The 17,477-nt window shown below is 48.7% G+C and overlaps 2 long non-coding RNA genes across 2 annotated transcripts in view; one reads left to right on the forward strand and one right to left on the reverse strand.

Annotated features, from left to right (window-relative positions):
• LOC139060511 (uncharacterized) overlaps positions 1 to 17,477 on the reverse strand; it is a 59,525-nt gene that overhangs the window by 36,657 nt on the left and 5,391 nt on the right. Inside the window, exon 2 of the long non-coding RNA XR_011514882.1 lies at positions 3,956 to 4,079. This is a non-coding gene — a long non-coding RNA (uncharacterized lncRNA). The remainder of the gene's footprint in view (positions 1 to 3,955; positions 4,080 to 17,477) is intronic.
• The window catches only part of LOC139060509 (uncharacterized), a 53,466-nt gene that overhangs the window by 9,674 nt on the left and 26,315 nt on the right, over positions 1 to 17,477 (forward strand). The gene's annotated exons all lie outside the window — the stretch shown is intronic.

Raw genomic sequence — 17,477 nt, forward strand, 5'->3', positions numbered from 1 at the left:
CAGGAGGAAATATTCCAGAGACCTACGTCATTTGGACCCCGGCACACGAATCCCTGGCGTGGAACGAAGCGGCCGACACCGCAGCCCGAGAGCATGCAAGCCGGGATTTTCTGCCAAACGGGACCAGAATGGTGACGAGACAGGAAGACATCTTTAAGAAATATTGCAATATTCTACAGCACCGTACACTCGAATGAAGAATGCGTCAACAACCTCACCTGAAACTCAACAGAGAAGACAGTTATTTTAAGAAGACTGCAAATGAACTCGCATGTTAACGGTAACATACTGCATGGGATATATCCAACGCAATTCCGGTATCTCTGCAAGTTTTGCGGAGTCCCAGGCACTCTACGCCACATGGTAATATGAGTGCTCGGGGCACGGGGACCCCGTTATAACCGAATACGGCCGACGAAAAAGCAGCCAAAGAAGAGAAGACAGAAGAGGCCAGTGATGAACTGTGGGAGGTCACGCTGTCTTACCCAGGGGTGGATGACCAGCGAAAGTTATAATGTGGACCGGGCCAGGGTTGCAGCTATAGCTCGTGGATGCCTGGAATGAGGAAGCCGCCCACTTGAGGGCCAAGACGGATCTCTATCTCTGTCTCTCTCTCTCTCTCTCTCGGTCACTATCTCAGAAATAAACGTTTATCTAGTTCTCGTTTATCTAGTTAAGAGGAAATGCCGGCCAACCCCGTCGTCTAACATATTGTCGGTGAATGTGGCTGATTAACGACGCAAAGTATTATTTATGCCATAACGAAAAGCCTTGCGAATTGCACGAATCATTTTGTTCAAACAGTCTGCGAATTCGGCCCCGCAATGTAGGTTGCAATTGCTCTTTCTCATTGGTTGATCATATTCGGTAATATGTGCAGCACGACGATTGGGTGGCATTTAACTCTTAGGAATATATTTAACGTAAGCACTTTCTTGTGAGTATACGGGCACGGATTTAACCACCGCGGTGGCCTAGTATGTCGAAAACTCGCGGACTCGATTCCGACCGCGGCAGCTGCATTTTTATCCGAGGTGAAATGTAAAAATGCTCGTGAGCTTCAGTTTAGGTGCACGTTAAGAACCCTAGGTGGTCAAAATTATTCCAGAGTATCTCCCTATATCATGCCTCATATTGAGATCCTTGTTCTGTCATGTTAAACCCTACAGCTTAACTTTACTTAACGGGCCCAGATTTCCTTGTCGGTGCACTATAACACTAAATGATGCGCGTGTTGTATTGAAGCGGCGGCATTAAAGACCCCGTGTCGCAGAAAATTTGGTGTCGGTGTCGGCGGAGTTGTACGTGAGCGAAAATTGCCGTATAAACTTAGGTATACGCACATGCCACGCCTTGCTTCTTGACATGCTATATATGCGGGTTATATTACCACACCAGTTATATATCACTAGAGGTGCGCATACCTTGTCTTACATTCTTGACAAAGTTATTCCTCGGAATTGAGAACGAGGGCCCATAACAGATGTCATGAAACCAAACACCGATAGCGTATGCCAGTTATGTTAAGTATTCTCAGATTTAAATATTGAAAGTGCGAACTGTGCACTATCTCCTCTATCGTCCCTTCTCGCCTTCGTGCATAGCCTTCGCCGCCAGCGTTTCCCGGCAAACATTACGGTTACATACGCTCAAGTTGCCGGGAAGCGTGATAAGCAGTCATGGATCTTTTACTGCTATGGCGTTTCGCTCTTAAAGGCGAAGCTTAAGCATCCAAGTTTTTTAGCACATCAGTGGGCGCGTTTTACACCCGCAAGCCATGAACCGATGCTCTGTAAGACGCTGGCTTAAATCAGCTAAGGATATTGGTGAGTGTACCGACGTATGTAGGTATATGTATCGTAATGCACAATTTGTCCAGGCTCGAAAGATAGTAATGAATCCAAAATCAGCCCTCTGACACGTAGTTCGATGTCCTAAGGCGCATTTCCGCGCAAAAGGAATGAAAAATATTTCTTTAGAATCGTCTGTTGTCACTAAGTGGATCGATATCACAGCTGTGACTTCGGTGTTGACCTTCGTCATGGACCGCACCACGGAGTATTCTGCTTGCTTCAGGGTTGTCGTTGACGATTCTCCCCGTGATGTTGTAGAATATCATTTTACCGCCAGCTAAATTGCTTAGCGCGGCTTAAATCTTGGGCACGCGTCGTGAATCACGGAGCTAGCGTGGCGACTGGCAAGAGCTCAACCGTCGAGACTCGATGGAGATGGCTAAGCCCTACTAAACACTTAGAACACGACGTATAACTTTGACTATGAAGGGCTTATCGGAGGTGTGCAAGCACACGATGTCAGATACTTTTGCACGTAAGAATGACCTCATGATGATCGCAATTCGCAAAGCACTGACATTGTTAGTCATCTTGGTTTCGCATGGATTCAAAATAAATGTGTTCTCTGGGTGCAATCAAAGTGTGTAAACTCCTGGTTAATTCCCCATCTTTCATCCCCCCATCCCGCTCCCAAGTGTAGGGTAGCAAACCGGTTAAGCTAAACTGGTTAACCTCCCTGCCTTTCCCTCTCCACTTTTTCCCTCCTTCCTTCCTTCCTTGGTTAATTCCAGAAACATCATATAATTTGCGCTCACGCCCTTTCAAGACAGAAGGCGCTATTTGGACGGGAGGTCTTGTCGTCTATACACGGCTAGCGTGACCACAAAAACCGACGAACTATCGGCCGTGTACGCTATATCTGCCGAATCCGCAGACGCACCGTCAGCTGGAGTCGGTGTATAATGTGGCACAAACACCTAAAGCCTCGAAACAACGCAGATTCCATGGCACAATTTTGGCGAACTGGGAGATATTTTGGCCGCTAACGTCTCTTGTCAGAATCGCTATAGAAATTGCAAGCGTAAAAAGAGAAATTGCCTCAGTATGTTCTCCAAAGCGCTCATTTCCAACCATTAGAAACGTGTTCGGCTCAGTATGGGTAGCTGATTTCATGATCCGGTGAGCATAACGTCCCAGAGAAGCCGCTGGACGGTATAAGAGACTACATATGAGGGCGCCGTATATGAGGAAGGACTCCGGACTAAATCTGAACACACGGAGTTATCTCTGACGTACACTAATCAATGGTTCTTGCATCAAAATGAAACTTCCGCGGCTGAAAATCGAACCCGCGACCTCCTACTCGGTATGCCAATGCTAACGGCGCCACGGCGCGAACCCCCCTCCCCCCCCCCTCCCTCCCAAATCCCGAGGCTGCCATTTTATCTATGCACGTATCGGATGTTACGCGTAGATGACGTGCCGATGTCCCAGACACTACGGTTCGACCTTCGACAGTTAGTCTGTCAGTCCGTCAGTGAAACCATGCTTTCGCTTTGACGGAAGGTGACGTGCTGCACAGGCCCGTCGGACAGCGCCGCCGCGGTGACAAGCGAACAGAGCACCGGCGATTGTCAAGCGGTGCTTCGGCCGCGCGCTCGTTCCGCAGCAACGGGAAGTGACAGCGTCCGCTCATGCGCGAAGTCGTCGCTGAGCTTTCATTTGCTGCGCCGAGAAGTCCATTTGCGTTCGCCGCAAGGCCGCGGGCAGGCGCGCGCTCGCTCCCATGCAACCAACGACTTTCCATTGAGGAGGACGGCCGAAGGACGCATGTCTCGCGCTGCAGGCGTTGACTGACGAGAAGGAAGGCGGCCGCCGGTCGCCGATCATGCGTGCCGTCAGTCTGTCGCTCAGCGGGGAGTTGGGGGGGGGGACAATCGTCGCGCAGTCGGGAACCGAGGCAACGAACGCACGGTGGGCCGCTATTAGGTGTGTGTATCATTTCGAATGGCACTCGCTCGCGACGGTCGCGTCGCTCGTCCGAGAAAGATCAGCCACGCGCGCACCTGAATAACTCGATTGCGAAATAATTGCACAGCGCCAGCCGAAGGGAATCCGTAAGTGCCACCCGGAACAGAGCTAGCCGACCTGGCTTTACCTACCTGGCTTTTCGATGACGATGACGATGGCGACGACGGCACAAAGGACTACGAGCCACGGTATTACACGCCAGACGAAGGCGACGTGACCACGGAACGACGGCTTTTACGCGTCGAGGTGGAGGATCTGGAATGGAATTCAGTAGGAAACGTCGGGTCAGGAGAAATCGTAACGGCTGTGGCTGGTAAATACTTATTGTAGTTCTTTACAGCCACTGATGTCGGCTATACTCGCCGTCTACCTTGTCGCCTGCGTCAATAATTAATTTTGGTCAGGCCAATTGCCGTGCGAAAAAACGTATCTGCAGGCGTACGGTATATGCAGAAGTTTCCGTCTCACCAGATTCGGGAAGGGTGCTACGATTTTCTACCATTGTGCCTCCCCGTTATTCACGATACTAATACGACAACACGACAGGCTCGAAGGTCGCTAACAACAAGGAGCCCAATTTCCAAAGCTTTTTGGTAAAAAGCTATTTGCAATTCACCAGTGCCTTCGCTAATAAATGTCCCAAGTGACGATTGGCTACGACTTGTTTTATAGTTGCACAGCACAAGAACTTCTTTGTGAACACAGGCTACGTTTTCTTTCCTGTACGAAGTAACTGAAGCCTAATGTTGCTTTTGTTTTAATATGTTTTACCCTAGAACAGAGAGCTTTATCAGAGCGGATACGTTCATTCATTAATTAATTCATTCATTCATTCATTCATTCATTCATTCATTCATTCATTCATTCATTCATTCATTCATTCATTCATTCTACAGTAGAGAAATGGGAAGGCAGGCTTATCCCTATGGACGCGCATACGGGCATACCAATGCAGTCATCAGGCTAGTTTTTCAAAAAGTCTTTATGAGCACTTGTGGCTTATCAATTTACAACGAGCGTCACACCGGCTTCCAGAGAGCCAATTCCCCTCGCGCAAGGTGGATGCAAGAAGACTCGTGGCCGCCTCATCATCTCAGATATTACCAATGTGGTGAAGAGGAAGACGAAGAAGGCGCTCGTGTGTCGGCTATGCGCGTGATCAGCGTTCGTCTACTGCCAGTGCTACTAGACTGGGCCTAGTGCCTCATAATAAATCATCTTATTACATTTGGTGGAGGTGCTGCACTCCGCGACCTCACCCTGGAATTTCGCAGCCGAACTTTAACATCTACTCTAGCCGCTACTATGAACGACGCTCCCAACAATCCGCTTGGCGCTTCTGCCGCTCCTGTCACGTGCGGCGCCGTGCAACGGCAGCGGGACCCTCCTGTTTTTAGCGGATCAGGTGAGACTGACGTAGAAGACTGGCTCTCTACCTACGAGCGCGTCAGTGAACACAACAAGTGGGATGACCCGACGAAGCTCCGTAGCGTCAACTTCTATCTTGCTGACGTTGCGGCTTATCCGCTTATCATCACAGGCTTATCAGACCGGCTTATCATCAGCAGCCCCAAATCAGCTTAAACTGTTTCTCTTACATTGAACGCATCTTAACCGAGTCCGTAGATAGTTACATCTATATGGTTCTCTAACGTACGCAAGTGCTACAGGCGCCGTCGCCTATGACGTGTGTCGCTCCCTTGATTTTAAACACATCTAGAAACGTAACACTTGACGACATCCGCTGGATCGCAACTTGCTGCCCTCCGTACCGCGCTGTTATTACTCCGAAAAGAGACCACCACAAAAATACGCAGTTCTGCGATTCCAAGCTATAGGTCGCCCCTGAAGTTCCGCAAGCAGCCTTGCGCCATCAAAACGTTGATGTCGATGCATAAGATAACTGCGGATTTGACGCTTTGAAAATATATACGACATTATTTTTCGATGGCTGCCCGATCACTGCGCAATTGTCTGAAATCATCTCGCCGACGAAGCTGTGCGACGTACCCATGAGAGCGCGCATAGACTTATGACCTTCAAGAGCGGACGGTGCATGGAAGATTCGCCTGCTTGCTTCACCTTTTCTCATTGGAACACCCTAAAACTATGCCATGGTCGTTTACGCAGCCTAAATGGTTCATCAGTGATGTCATTTATTACTTCTCTCACGCTGCATTATAAAACTGTGCGCCTATACTGGCATAGCAGCCCTCACAATTTCAAACTCCTCGCTCCCTCTAATGGCTGGCTTCCCCGGCCATGTACCACCATTGCAAGTGTTTGTGACGTCGGAGAAGGAAAAACAGAGAGGCAAGAAAAAAAATTTAGTAGAATATCGCTCAAAGCAAAGGCTCGAGTGTCACCCAAAAGAGTCGCAGCCGACTGGATCCCGACGATGCCACTACATGCGCTCTTGGGCTATTCGGACTGCGTGCATGTACAGGTAATATCGGGCAACCCACATAGAAGCTATACCGCAACCCTCCAGCGCATTGTAGCACACTACGGCGACATCCAACTTGCTGCGCCATTACGACAAGATCGTGCATATGATACCGGCGACGTGTGCCATCGTCATCCTCATCGTAGTCATCATCATCATCAAGAGCAACCACAACATTTTGGCTTGGAGAGAGAGAAGAGGGGAGGTGATGGAGCCAACTTGGCTTATAAAAACCGTCGTTCTTTACTTCCTGTCGTGATGGACGACTTGCACCTAAGTTGCTTCGAAACAACCGACATGCTCGCATTCCGGTCACCGGAACCAATGGATGCCAATCGAGGCCTCGGTAGACGTGCAATAACGTTACAATACCCTGTCGTTGACCGTATGAAGCAAACAGACTACGATGCCGGAGAAAGCACATGGGAAATTCATCAAAACTGAGAGCTTGGCGAATTGGTGTGGTTGGTGTGGTTAAGATGGAACAGGGGAAATTAACTGTTGGGGCACTCAAATCTCTCATCTCATTCCCCATTCATGCCAACTTGCAGCACGTAGGCATCTATATACACACGTCGGCAGAAGCGTATGGCTTCCATGTAAGAGCTATCGCTCTCCATGTGCTTTACTGAAGTGCAGAAATAATGAGGGTACGGGAAATGAAAGTGGACCAAAAGACAACACCCCGCAGGGGGGGAGTCATACCCACATCCTAACCGTCGTGACGTATGAGTAACACGCCAGGGAAAACGCGCTCGGTGTACGTTTATGGGCAGCAATGTAGAACAAACCTTCGAAGAAAGCGCAACCAGTCACCGGGGGTTTTCTCCTCTTCCTGGTATTTGTCTCCGATGAATTCGCGTTGCGCAGTCACGTCCGACTCGAGGGGCGGTAAGCGAGTCCCCTAACGATGGCCAGGGCTTGAAGGACGCGTCGTTGCGACAGCATCGGTTATCGCTCGTAACCACTGCGCGGCCAAACGGATGTGACAGAAATTGCAGGGCACACGGCGCGCTCAAAGGGGAAATTCGCAATCGTCTCGGCTAAAACGCGCGGACCGCCAGGAAACCAGAAAGGCGCAAGTTAAAGAAAATGAAAGACGGGCTAATGACTTGCCCCGCTAACTAATATTGGCGGCGAGGAGTTACAGAGTCGCCATCTATCGGAAGCGCCTCGCTGGCGTAGTATGAGGGATCACGTGGCGCGCTCCTCATAGGTTTTGCTATCGGCGCTCACTGAAAACGCCACGCGCGAGCTCTCCCGGACCTTTGTGCAAGCACTTTTGAAACGAGAGAAGTTGTTTACTGTCTAAATGATAGTCTTGGGCAAACTGAAAGCACAAAATCGCTTATACTGACGCTATCTCGTTACCGAATACGTACAGTCAGCGCCACTGCGCGTGGTCGCCGCGATGTAGTCTCCCGAACCGGCTTCTTGCGTGAAAGGTAGGTAAACACTGTGAGCAAACTATGTGAAATATGTTCTTATAGTGTTTGTATAACTAAATGGAGCCTAATAGAACGAAGCCTCAATGCAGCGATCGCACAGATTCGCAGCGACCGACTGCGCGTCCGCATGCTTGTCCGCGCACTGTTTCGCTTTCGCCGCGCGCGCGTTTTCGCACCGTGCCATGAGCTTCAGGCCGCAGAATATGAGCATTTGACAGTATACAAGCAACCATTGTTGCGTGGGCGCTATCAGAGCTGTTCAAAAACAATTGCATTGTAGAGACTTCGACGCCTACAGGGACTGTACGTGATGTGCCGTCGCGACGATTCAATATTTTTTTTTTCTAAATTCTTTAAACTTTCAATATTATTTCTCGAGTTGTGTCGCACTGTATGTTTATCGGTGTTCTCAGCATGCAATTTCCCGCTGCTCCTTTATTATAATCCAGTGCATTAATTCATAACATAAACATGACCTTATGCCATGCTTTTTTTAAATGTGCTTCTTACCGCTGCCTTTCCACTCCACTGAACTTGCCAGTATCTATAGCATCGACAAGTTCATAGACCAAACCATCATGACATTCAGCGGACTGGGCCGAGCGTCTCAGCGCGCGTTTTCAGAACATCGCAGACCGGGCGCCGTAGCAGAAATCTTCCTCGCGTCTGTGCTTGCTGCATACCTGAATTAATAAGTCAATTGTAGCCGATGACTGTTTGCCGGTTTTATGTTTCGCGAGCCAAGCTTCACGCAGCTTCTTGTCCTGCGGCTACGTGTGAATAAGGCTGACACCGGCCTCCGTTACGTGCGTCCGGCCCTGCGGCACCGAGCAGTAGCCTACCATGTTGCGCGCGCCTTCAAAGGCAGCCACTACCTATTGTAGTGCTTTCAAGCGTTGTAAAGGAGACACTCGAAGGGGGGAAATTTTGCGAGGACCGCAGCGTACGAGGGAATTTAAACTCGTTTTCAGCTCGCTTCGGAGATCCCGAAGCAGCCGACGCGGCCGCTATGTCCACGTGATCCCTCCTAGCACGTCATACCGACGGTGGCGCCAGCTTTTCCAGTGGTGGAGCTCGAGGCCAGCGGAACCGGACCTGTGAAAAGCGCCATCAAAAAGATGCATGCTCTCTCTCTCTCTCTTTTTTTTTCTTTCTTCTTCCGGGCCGAGCCTTCAGCAATCAGTAAATAGACTGCGTGGCAGGTGCCTACAAAGCAGTAGTGTACTCAGAAACTTTAATGAAAGGAATGCCAATGCTTGTAGTGCCGTTGTATTTAACCTGACAAACTGTAAAAAAAAAATGAAGTTCGGCGATTATAATGTGTATGAAGCATTTTCTAGAGCTCGCCAAGGGTGACAACGTCCCGAAGATAACCAAACAGGAATTTAAAAGCCCGATGCTGCCTAGAAGTACAAACCCTGGGGCCTAAAGTGCTTGGCACAGCGTTAGTGGTGCCTCACGAATCGCGTCTGTTGGACTTTGAAAAAATGTTTATTCCTCTCTGGATTTTTTCGTCTTCTCTTCTTTTCTTCTTCTCTTTTTCAGCGTTCTCACTCTCTCTCTTATGGCCTCTCAATCCATAATCCCTCCCCCCCCCATGCAGAGTAACACACGTTATGCGCATGTCGGCAGAAATTCACGTTTTCTTAATAAGCTGTGTCTCTCTCTTTTTATTATAATGTCCTCATAGTGATGCATTTTATACTGGGTGTCCCAGTTAACATTAGTCATTCTACTGTTTGTTCAATTTGTTTATTTCTTATTTTTTATAATCTGCCAAATATTTAATGCACGAAAAGTTCACAGTTTCAACCGAAAGGCGAAGCATCGATTGCGATAGAAAATTAGTTGACAGCTATACGAATTAAGGATAGTGGTCTTATCGCCCGTATAGCCTTGTAAGCATTCACTCACTAATTAAATTAACAAGCATGGTGTGACGCGCACACAAGCAGACATGACCAGACCTCACTCGATGACCGCGGAAACTCGCTCTCAAAACGCTGGAGTGATGAAGCGCGTAAGCAGCAGCGAACAAATTGGCCTTCCTGCTGCCTCTCGCTTCAACGCGAACTAAGCGCGCAAAAGACAGTGCACATGAAGCTATCAGCACTCGGCGAACTCTGTCCCCATAGACGAGAAAACCATGGCCAGGCGGCGCTACTGCGCCTCCCCCAATGTGGAAACGCCAAGCAGCGCGGTCGCGTCGTGGCGTAGTCCCCGCTTTGTTTACATTGTGCCGTCCGCGCTTTTCTTCGGTGCTCGTTCTCACGGCGCTCCGTTTTCGACGGCGGCAGATCGCCTGCTTGCGCAACAGCGATGCAAAGATTGACGTGTGGTTTCAAGAAGGTTGCCGACGCCGACAGCTTTTTTTCGTGGCATCAACCTCACGATAGGGGAGTGTCTGCTTCCGAACGTGTACGGCGTTGAACAAATTGTGGACGGTGATGCGAGAGTGAAAGCCAAGTGCGTGTCACAGGTGTCCGACAAGATCGTATATGACGTCGAGTTAGAGGTACGCACCATGTTCGGAAATTTAGCCACTTTTATTTCAATTACAACATAAGTCACACTGGCAGCAGGAACTTCTGTTGTCATACTACTCGATGACTGCAGATCCATTCGGCTGCTTCTTGACGGTTCCGTCACTTCACAAAGGCATCTTCTGGAGTCTGTTTCACACGTGTCTTGCTGCTGCTCAAGAGCTGTGTCGCTGCAGTACGAAAGCACATGTCCCGGTGGTGCTGACTGCTGAGAAGACTGTTGTGATTGCCATTGGTCTGTTTGGCGCCGCTTCCATCTGCATCGCATATGAATGAAACAGTATGTGTGCCTATTTGTTGTGGGGATTAAATTACTCCCAATAATATGTTTGCAAAGGTAACGTTCCTGTGATTCTGTGCACATATTATTCTACAAGAGTGGTAACACTACAAGTTATGATGCTTGCACACTTAGATACTTAGAAAGCATGGGCAAACAACAAACAACGCGCACGTCTCGAGCGGCTGCTTTCCGATCTGCCGCTTCCCGACGACGCGGCCGACGACCGCGGCTTGAATTAAATACGGTCTGCTACCACACAAAAGTAGCGCGCGGCCCCTATCGTTACCTGCACAACTAGTAATTTAAGTTGCAGCGTTTGGAAAAGGAAAATAATTATCTTGAGCTGGTCCATGCCGATCGCGAGGGAAGGCACAGTGCAATCAAATAAACTCGGGGGTTCTAAGTGCCAAAACCATGCCAGAACCACGAAATCATTATGAGGCCCGCTGTAATGGGGAGTCTCAGGAATAATTTTAACCTCTGGGGGTTCTTTAACATGCACAAAAATCAAAGCACACGGTAACAAGGGTGTTCTTGCATTTTGCCCTTATCGAAATGCGGCCGCCGTGGCTGGGAATCGAGCACGCGTCGTAGAGCTTAGCGGCGCAACACGCATGAATTTACCGCTAACAAACGGCGGATGCCACCACAATTCAACAACGCGACTCGACTAAACAAATGGTCGTGCACTAAAAACAGGCATATGACTATTCCGCTTTCAAGATATTACACGCGAATGCGAAAGTATGAGACTTACTTGACTCGGCCGCGCACTGCAGTTATCCACGCTTGTCGTCTGTCCTTCTCGTACCACTTCCCAGGAAATCAGTAGAACTTTACGGGTGGCGTAGGACCTTTCGTGTTTTCGAGGCTGCTGTGGCAATCGACAACACATAAGTATTGCGTGCCGCCTTTCCTTCCTGATGAGGTCGCACTCGGCATCGCAAAAACCACGCGCACGAGCGCTCCCGCCGTTCAGAACACGAGCGCGCGCAAGCGCAGCGACGACCCTCGAAAATTCCATCGGTCCGCTAGGGGAGCATTCGGCGCTGGTGCCGCGCGGGCAAACTTTAGGTTGCCTCGCCTATACAGGGCCACCGCGGCCGCCGAAGTAGAACGCCCCCCCCCCCTCTCCCTCCCACTGCTTCTCCCGGTGCTCTGCGCATAACGGCAGACCGCGCGCTTCCTCTCCGCTTTCTCCTTGCGCGCGCGAGATTCAGCCGGATCACCCTCGCATGCTTTCACTCACACGGCGCGCGGCGATGTTATTGCCCTTGGACTTAGCACTGACCATCACGGCGACGGCGACGGCAGAAATGCGCCTGGGGTGTCCAGTAATTACTATCGCAATAAAATGATATTGGTGGCGAAAGAGGATAGATGACCGAACGCATTAGGTCTCATTGCCGTCTATTGTACCAGTTTTTTTTAAGCGTACAGCTCGGCTAACGTAGCTGGGACACCCTATACATTGACACCACTGTAGTGTAATTTCGCTATTTACTTTCTTCTCGTAAAAAACTATGGAACGAATACGGTTATCAAGACTGGTCTAACGTAAGTAACATCATAATGAACAGACCTTCCAGACGACGCGCGCTACTCTGGCGCCATCTCGCAGTCATCGTCGCCGCAATACGCTTTTCTTCTCCCGCTTTAGCTCTACCTCTCCCCCTCCGCTGTCCTCCTCGTGTCTTTCATCTCCCGCTGCGCTCCGCGTTCGCTCTTTCACCCTTTGCTGTGCTCGTTGGCTCGGTGACGCCGACGGCGGCGCTCGCCGCAGGAACGGGCTAAGGTCCCTGAATAAAACTAAGAGGTAGTGGTATACTTGTATCTTGCAGCCGCCGCTGCTGCGGGGAATATCCGAGGAGCCAGTAGAGAAGGTCCGCGTCTCCCGATTGATTGAGCGCCGTCACATGGTATTTTGCGCGCCCCTTTCTCCATTTTTTTTCTTCTTTTCGCGTCTCGGCACACATGCCACCATGGCAGAGGCTTTCGCAAGGGATTTCGGATGTTTCGGCTAAGTTTCGTGGCTAGCCGCCTCAATGAAGAACCCAGTTTTTGTTTTATGTTAGGGATTGATTGTAAGAGTACCTGAGGTGCAAACGTGTACGAACGGAGCTTTTTTCTTTGTTGACGAGTGGCAAAGCTCAGACATGGGTAAGCTTATGCACGGGTGCTATTCTCGGTGCTCGTTCAGATTCGTTTCGCAATCGCGCTATCGTCAACAGGTGTATGAAGCTATGGAGTGCGTAGGCAGTGTTCTGTCATATATCGTGCTACAAACGTAACACGTGTTAGTCTTCTAGTACTGAGAGTGCGCAGCTTTGTCAGTCCATATTTTGTTAGGCGCTGCAAATATATATTTCGAGAACAAGCTGTTCACTACCAGTGGACATGATCTTGACTATTGTGAGTAGGCTTTCTCCGTTTCGCCGTCTCGGCAGCATAAAGTGATGCACGAGTTTGTTGGCTCACGTTGACTTGTAACTGCACAAAGGGGAAAATGCTCATTGATGGAAACCATTTCTCTGTGTAACTTTCGTCCTTGCATACGCTTTGTTTACAAATGAAGTACAGGTTCCACTGTGATGTTTGCGCTTGAGCTCCAACGCCACTAGTTTGTCATAAAAGCGCAGGACCAATTTTACAGCATAAAGAGATGCCATGGCGTCTTGAAAAAACGACAAGAATAGCTAGATGCTCCGCGTTGATTGCGCACATTTCTGCATGACACTCGCGTTATTCAGGCGAATATGTCACGCGCCTTGCGTTCGGTGATCATGGCACTAAGATTATTAAATTATGAAGCTGCACAAGCTGGACACACAGCAGTCGATTGGGTACAGGCAAGTACACACGTACGCACTACGAAGCAGCCCAAACGCATCTGAGTTGGTGAATCGGCAGCTACAAAGTGCTGCACACACGCAAACGCATCGCCTTTGGCGTGTGCCGACGAAACCTTCATCGCAGCCCTTTCTCGCCGGGCAAGTGTCTTTAGAAGCCAAGTAAGGAATCTGATCAATGCAATAGAAATAACTCGCGAAGCGGGTTGATCTGTGCAGCCACGACAGTGTTTTTGTCTACGAGTACAATGCATGGCCGTAGACGACATAACACTCGAACAAACCTCTGGCATGTATATAAAGATTGTGTACATTACGTATAAGTTATGGGTGAGGCAATGAATTTCGATTTTTGTGCTAGTACTCGACAATAAAAGGAATTTGTCCGTCAAACTAGCCTCAAAAGCCTTCTTCTAACTGGAAGCAGGCAACCAACACGAAGCCACAAAACAAGCGCGCAGTTTTGCGCCAAAAAAGCACAAAAAACATCCACTTCTGCCAGTTTCATAGTATTCCATCATCGCTCCTAGCACAGCACACAGTAATCAAGTCTTAAATACAATAAAAATTCATGCGCAAACATCCAATGACAATTTTTAATGCGTCACCTCGTGTAACTTTATGGGCGGCTTCCGAGCGAACGACCAAACTGCGAGGGCAAGCTACGAGAGAGCGCTAGCTGCGAGAAGGCCAAGAGAAGGAGAGGCCGAGCGAAGAGGAATGTCGCTATCTTACTGTGCATTCAGGCACCTTAGAACGGGCGTCTAAGAACTGCGTTCGAATGCAAGAACTGATCCATCTCTTGTTCTTTTTTTGCAGGTTGTTATAGCTTTTATAATTGAGAGATGGGAGAGGGAGTGGAGGGCAGGAAAAATGAAGGGTTAATTAGACTATGTACACTTTACTGCCCGACACACGTGGGGCGGAGGGGGGTGGGTGAAAGAGAGAAAGGGAGCGGGAAGAAGACTATAGTTGAGATAAATCACGTGCATTATTCCATCTCTGGGCAGCCCTTACCCCTGCTACCGAGATGTGACATGACGAAGAAAATGCTCACATTATGCGACCCCTCAACCCATTAAGCTAAAGCTTGTTTTAATAAAGATAAGTCAAATTCTAGTGAATGCTCAATGCAGATTTTTGTTTTACGTCGCTTTTTCTTTTAAGAGTATTGATAAAAACGCGATAAAGAAATTAAGAATCAAGTTCTAAAGACATTAACTGACCAATGAAAACTGATATCACAGAACTTTCCGCTAACTGCGCAAGAGAGGCCTGATAACAAAAACGGTAGATATGAAAATTATGGAACGGCAAGAAAGTCGGCCTGAGGTAAATCCTCGTATCTTGCTGTACTCAGAGCCGGGGTCGAAGGAAGGGAAGAGAAGGAAGGCTATCACCACCACCGTCGATCCTCATTGGCCACCTTATCACGAAACAGCAGTAACCTCAGGCCACGTGCTGTATTAACTATTGCTTTTCCACAAGCAGTAATCAGGCATCTTTCCCTTGTTTTGTTCAAATGTTGTTTAAAGCTTGGAAGTGCCATGTATATTGCCACGAGTAAAATTTTTCACGTAATGTGCGAGACCTGTAATGCATCACAACACACGGGATGTAACAATTGTTGCTTTTGGTAAAGGAATGGTTACTTTGCCTACCCTCCGGGTTTGGTGTGGCTGCTGCTGTTTGCCGTATGTTACCGGGTCGATCGTATCCTGGCAAATATATTGGTGGATACGAAGGTTAGATTTGCGCCATGTGCAAGCACCGGCAAACGGTCTTCTATAATCCCCGTATACGCTGATCGACAAAGTAATGCCAATAAGCGCGCCTTTTAAGAGCAAAACTTTTCTTTGCGAACCTCGCCGGGTTTCGTGACCGTGGGCAGTGCTGCCTGGCGGTTCCCTCGCCAAATAGGTCAACCAATCACTGCGGAGTACGCGCGCCGCGCACGCCGCTAGGTTCCTTGCACCACTACCAGATGGCGCTCGTCTACGCGCATCCGCGTCGGCGGCGCCGCCAGCCGTGCGGGGGAGCGAAATGAATGAACCAGAAAGCTCGCCTTCGCGCATCCGCGGCTGCACGGTAATGAGGAAGTAAACGCTCCTTGTGGATAGAATAGATTCAAATTGCGCTACGTACGTATATGTGCATGCTGCCTCAGAAACCATGATGCGTTCAAGAGGTCAGCCGTACTCGCTACTCGCTAGTAGTGAGTAACGCCGCTTAACAAAAGGCTCGGTATAGTTTTTGGCCTCACGCGCTTGTGCTTGTCTCAGTGTCTGTGTGTATGTGAATGTGCTTGAATGCGTGCGATCGTGTTTCGATTCTTACCGACTCACACATCTTCGCTGAATATGGATTCCAACTCGTTGGATCTGCTGCTCTAATAAAGAGTGCCGTTTCGCTGTCTAAAGCAAACCGGCTCCTTTATAGAATAGCGCAATACATTCAACGGATTCTTCGGTTTAGCATTTCGATATCCGCGATTACCGGCCAATCCTCCCGAAAGCGTGTGTGCCACAGTGACACGACAGGTACAGCATGTTTAAATGAAGCTAGGTACGCGCACACCCGTCATCTGCATCCTCCCATCGACAAGCACCTTACATCGCCTTCGTCCTCGTGAAGTGGCTGCGTAGACGTCTCGCACTGTGTATCTCCCTGATTTTGTGTTTGAACCTCGGCATAGCTTGTGAGCGCCGTAGTGAAATATATCAAAGCTGTACGTATAACGGAGCGGTGTAGATAAGCTATTTTTTCGGCGACGCCTTTTTTCGTGCCGACAGGCATAACAGTTGAGCGGCAATCCTTAAAGAACTGTTTGAAAGCAGATGTTGTAATTGTGGCATCCAAGCTGGATTGTGCTCGAGGCAAATTTATTTAGTGTAGAATGATCAGACAACCGCCAGCTTCGAGATTATGTCCTGTAAATATGCCACAAAATGCATTGGCGTACCTCACAATTCTGTACAGCGTAGTGTGAGTAAGGTTTTGTGGGAAAGTTCACGTCCGTCCGTGTGTTAGCGGACTGATATCTCTGAGTCTCGGGATATATAAGTGGTCAAGAAGAAGAGGAAGAAAAGGAGAATTTTATTCGAAATAAAAGTAGTATGCGTAAGATCGCTCTAAGTTTTTGAACAATGACTGGCTTGAATTCTGCTGTTTCGACATGTTCCCTAAATTATGAAATTAATTATAAATTTTAAGTAAAGAATTATTTAGTGACTGATGGAAAATATTCTCTTTGCCGGCTCTTGTCGCGCAAACGAAGGAGCATTCTGTTATCTAATGCGCTGTTTTTTTTAATTAACATTTCATTTTCTCGATCCGCTGAAGCACTCTGTAGTTGTCAACGAGGTACTGTTTCGTTTTTCTAATTAGTATAAATATATTCTTACCCCAATCTGACGTCGTTTTCGCATATTCGGCCGTACTTATGAGGCTTACTAGGTAATGAATTTTGAATCGCACTCTAAATGTTTGTGGCGAAATTGTTTCTGTTAAGTTGTCATCCCCCACTGCAGCACGGCCGAAATAATTTAAACATTCTATACTAATCGCTTCCTTCCGCGATTCGCAAGTGGACCGAGCGACGCTGCTATCGCCAGGATGCAATGGTCGTAATCGATTGATGATACGATGATAAAAAGGAATAGAATCAAGCTTAACGAATACTTGCATTATAACAGACCCTGTTTACGTGGGGCAGTCTGCCAAATCCGTGACCCCTACTTTCACCACCCCTGCCCCCTCTCCCACTATGTAATTTACAGACTTAATGATAATTCAAACAAGGCGCCAAACACAGTTCTCTTTATCGGCGTAATATCCTTTTGCCATCTGGCGAGCGCATTCAAAATCTCCGGTGTCAAAGTCAGCGCCACCTTTTGCCAATAAGGAGAGTTTGCTTCTGGGTAATCTGCTGCCTCCATGACGGACGGCGAAACTTGTCCTTGGAGGCCCGCTGGAGGCGCGTAACGCTTGCGTCACTTGTCCCGGCGTGGGTGTCGCCATCTTTTCCTCATGCGGCAAACTAGCCTTGGCGCGGCCTATTTAAAACATACCTTTCGTGCCCTAC

This window comes from Dermacentor albipictus, chromosome 5 (genome assembly GCF_038994185.2).
Source record: "Dermacentor albipictus isolate Rhodes 1998 colony chromosome 5, USDA_Dalb.pri_finalv2, whole genome shotgun sequence".
Lineage (NCBI taxonomy): Eukaryota > Metazoa > Arthropoda > Arachnida > Ixodida > Ixodidae > Dermacentor > Dermacentor albipictus.